At 42.7% G+C, this 4,355-nt stretch overlaps 1 non-coding gene across 1 annotated transcript; it reads left to right on the top strand.

Annotated features, from left to right (window-relative positions):
• The first annotated feature begins 713 nt into the window (after positions 1-713).
• LOC115934109 (U6 spliceosomal RNA) lies at positions 714-818 on the top strand. The gene has a single exon (XR_004069957.1). It is a non-coding gene; the product is annotated as a U6 spliceosomal RNA (small nuclear RNA).
• The last annotated feature ends 3,537 nt before the right edge of the window (positions 819-4,355 follow it).

Here is a 4,355-nt window from a genome sequence, read left to right as displayed (position 1 = left end):
TTATGGCAGTGGGAAAATGGACTGATACAGAGTCTATGGCTAAAAAGACAAGGTGTACTCAACAAGCTTCTCTTGTCAAGTGGAAATGGCATATTTATCCTGCTCCCAGTAGAATTTTGGCTTTCCATGAGAAAGTGGCAACTTTCATAGTTGCCATAGTTTCAGGAGGGGCTAAAGTTAATAATGGCATAAAAGTACCATCCCAAGAGTGGATATAGATTCTTGAAAAGAAAGTGTTGTTTACAATTTCAAGAATCCCCCATGTGGGACCTATATTAGTCAGGAGATACTAATTGACAATGTCCCTCACAGGGTCTCCCCACAATCTGCTCTAATTCCTACTTCATTCTGAAGAACTGAGCCTAATTCTTATTCTTGGAGAAACTGCCTTGAGGCAATTTGACCAATTTTTCTGGTTCTGCAAGGCCACCATTGGCTCCATAGAGCATCAGAGATATAGCTATAAGCATGGGTGTGGGAAAGATGACCAGAAGTATTGACAAATATTGTATGAGAGAGCTGTGGGAGATGGAGCCTTCCTCTAGTATTTCCAATAGACTTATTGGTATGGGTAAGAGAAATGGTGATCAAATCATCTTCAGAACCCTCTCAGGAGGATAGAAAACCAACCAGTTTGGAGTTATAACAGAGCATTTTCTTTCACAGGGAAGACTCACAGGGCAATTCTGAAAGGCAAAATATTCATATCTCAAGCTCACTTTGGCAGCACATGTACTAAAACTGGAACAATATTGAGAAGATTAACATGGCTCCTGTGCAAGGATGACACAAAAATTAATGAAGCATTCCATATTTTTACTGCGACAGGATCAAATCTGCACATATCAGTATTAATCTTGAATGTAAATGGGCTACATGCCCAAATTAAAAGGCACAGAGTGGCAAGCTGGATAAAGAAACAAGACCTAATGGTATGCTGTTTTCAAGAAACCATCTCGTATGCAATGACACCCATAAGCTCACAGTAAAGAGATGGAGAAAAATCTACCAAGCAATTTGAAAACAAAACACAGCAGGAGTTGCTATTCTGATTTCAGGCAAAATAGAATTTAAACCAACAAAGATTAAAAAAAGACAAAGATGGGCATTACTTAATGGTAAAGGGTTCAGTTATTTCATTGCAGATTATGCTCTCAAGGTTCATCCATGTTGTGGCATCTGTCAGAATTTTCTTCCTTCTTAAGGCTGAATAATATGTCATTGTATGAATGGACCACATTTTGCATATCCATCTATCCATCCACCCACCCATCCATCCATCCATCCATCCATCCATCCATCCATCAGTGAGCATTTGGGCTGCTTCCAAGTTTTAGCTGTTGTGAATAATGTTGATTTGCAGCATTTTAAATAGCAGAAGTTATAGAAGGGATGAGAGAATTTTGATTCACTGGCCCTCTCTTCCATGGACATTCTAGGCTCAGAAAATTTGGTTACTAATAGGCAAAAGCTGAGAAAACACTTTTAAGTGTGTCTTGAGATGCCTGTTGGCTTCTCACCATTTTACTGAACCTGCAATTTAAAATGGCCTCTTCTACCTGCTGATGCTAACAGATGCTCAAAAAGTAGAATAGAGCAAATTCACCTGTTTTTTCATGGCTGAGATTCAAGCTGTGTATTTTTAAGCACAAGCACAGGCAGATGCACCCTCGCTACAAGATAAACCAGAATTCTTCATGGCCAGGTAGCTTGGACCTCATTTAAAGGTACCTAGAGTAAGACAAATACCAAAGGGACTTTCTCCTAGGAGTTGTACTCTACAAGGTGGTTCTGGAGGACAGGATTATAGGGGGGCTCTGCTGCTTATGTTATACTTTACCTACAGAAACCTGTGCAATTTCAGAAACAATGGCCTGCCAGGGGTGGGCCTTCTGGGATCAGTGAACTCTACCAGGGCACTTATATCAAGGATCACTTGGAATTCCTTGGGAAGGACAGTAGGGAGAAAATTTTCAGGGATGCAGACCTGAAGTTACCTGTGCTTCTCCTCTGTGTAGTGAAAACAGTGAAGTGCATAGGAGGATGTCTGTGAGTAGTCCAGCTTAGATAATTTGACTTTGGTGGATTGGAAAGGCAAAACCAGAAATAATTAGTGGTAGTAAGGAAGGAAACCACCCCCATATTGCCCTATGCCCAATTTTTGCCTCAAAGAAAAAGTAGGAGTTAAAGAAAAGACAAGAAATAAAATCAGTCAGACAGCCCCGTGCTGCATTCCAAGCCCAGTAGCTGAAGATCTAACCTAACTGGTTATGTTAATAGATTCCAGACAGCCTGGCACTGCATTCCAGGCCTGGTAACTGAAGATCAACCCCCTTAGAGTTGTGAGCCCTTAAAAGGGACAGGAATTGTGCACTTGGGAAGCTTGGCTCTTGAGACAGGAGTCTTGCTGATGCTCCTGACCGAATAACCCCTTCCTTCTTTAACTTGGTGTCTGAGGGTTTTTTTCTGAGGCTCTTCGTGCTACATTTCTTGGTTCTCTGACTGGGAAGTGAGGTGATTGGTGGATGGTTAAGGCAGCTCCTTAGGTGGCTTAAGCTTGCCCTGTGGAACAACCCTGAGGGGGACTCTGACCAGCCCGAGCAATGTGGATCCTGAGAGGACTCCCGGGTAGGCATTTGCCCTGGTGGGATGCCTTGCCAGAGCAGTGTGTGGCAGGCCCCCATGGAGGATCAACACAGTGGCTGAACACCAGGAAGGAACTGGCACTTGGAGTCCGGACATATAAAACGTGGTAAGACTGGTCTTGGGAACTTGCCCAGTCCATTTGAGTGGAAGCATGACCTGATCACCAGTCATATCACGATATGCCAGTGCCAGCACTTTGGTTTTTGTTTTTGACTTGACTTGGATTGCTTGATAGTTTGGTTTTGGTTTTGACCTGGCTTGGATTTCTTGATACTCGGATTCTGGTTTTGATTCTGGTTTGGCATACACTGTAAAAGTGTGTGTGTGTGTGTGTGTGTGTGTGTGTGTGGCATTTTTACCCATTCTTTGTTTTGTGGTGTGCGTTTGGTGTGAGTGTGGTGTTTTGTCTTGAGGAAACATGGGTGAGGCACAAAGAAAGCCCACCCCACTAGGAACTATGTTGAAAAATTTCAAAAAGGGATTTAAGGGCTATGGAGTTACTATGACACCAGGAAAACTTAGAACTTTATGTAAAATAGACTGGCCAGCATTAGAGGTGGGTTGATGATCAGAAGGAAGCCTGGACACAGGTCCCTTGTTTCAAAGGTATGGCACAAGGTAACCTGTAAAGCCAGGGCACCCAGACCAGTTTCCGTACATAGATGCTTGGTTACAGATGGTTTTAGGTCCCTCCACAGTGGTTGAAAGAACTGCAGCATAAGTGGCTGAGAGAGGCGAGAAGAAAGAGAGAGGCAGAGAGGAGAGAGAGAGGCAAAGAGGAGAGAGAGAGAGACAGAGAGAAAGAGAGAGATAGGCAGAGGGGGGAGAGAGAGAGACAGAGGGGAGAGAGAGAGAGACAGAGGAGAGAGAGAGGCAGAAAGGAGAGAGAGACAGAGGAGAGAGAGAGGCAGAAAGGAGAGAGAGACAGAGGAGAGAGAGGCAGAGAGAGAGAGAGGCAGAGAGAAGAGAAAGAGAGGCAGGGAGAGAGAGAGAGGCAGAGAGGGGCACAGAGGCAGAGAGGGGCCAAATGAGGCCACTGACAAACTGTAGCCTTCTATCAAAAATCCTTAACTCAGTAATCCACCGATGGCCCAAATACATTCAACCTGTAGCGGCAACTGCTTTGCTAACAGAAGATAGTAGAAAAATAACTTTTGGAGGAAACCTCACTGTGAGCACACCTCACTAGTTCAGTTCAGAACTACCCTAAATCAAAAAAGCAAAAAAGTAGCTTACTAACTCAAAAATCTTAAAGTATGGGGCTATTCTGTTAGAAAAAAAAGAAAATCCCCTTAACCCAGCAGGTTTCCTAACAAGGGATTTAAATCTTAATTACCATAAAAAGGTCCGGCCAGACCTAGAAGGAACTCCCTTCAGGACAGGACGATCGATGTTTCCTCCCACGTAATTGAAGGAAAGAAAAAGGCCATCTATACCAATTCTAAGTTAATTTAGACAAAACAAGGTCTTATTAATAGCAAAGGATAATTAAAATCCCAAACTTACAAGGTTTTCAACAAAAGTAAAGTTTGCTAAAAGTTAACAGTGTAACATGTATTATAGTAACTTCTAATCTTGTGGCCTTAAGACAGTCTAGTCCACAGACATAAAAGAAATTTGCTTTGGAAAAGAATGGTTATCATCTTCGAAAAAAAAAAGAGGGGGAAAAAATGGGGGGCAGAATTTATGTAAAAAGAGTGGTATATGGT

The sequence above is a fragment of the Gorilla gorilla genome, chromosome 2, assembly GCF_029281585.2.
Source record: "Gorilla gorilla gorilla isolate KB3781 chromosome 2, NHGRI_mGorGor1-v2.1_pri, whole genome shotgun sequence".
NCBI lineage: Eukaryota > Metazoa > Chordata > Mammalia > Primates > Hominidae > Gorilla > Gorilla gorilla.
Note: the sequence above shows the minus strand (reverse complement) of the source record. Positions and strands in the feature narration are given on the sequence as shown.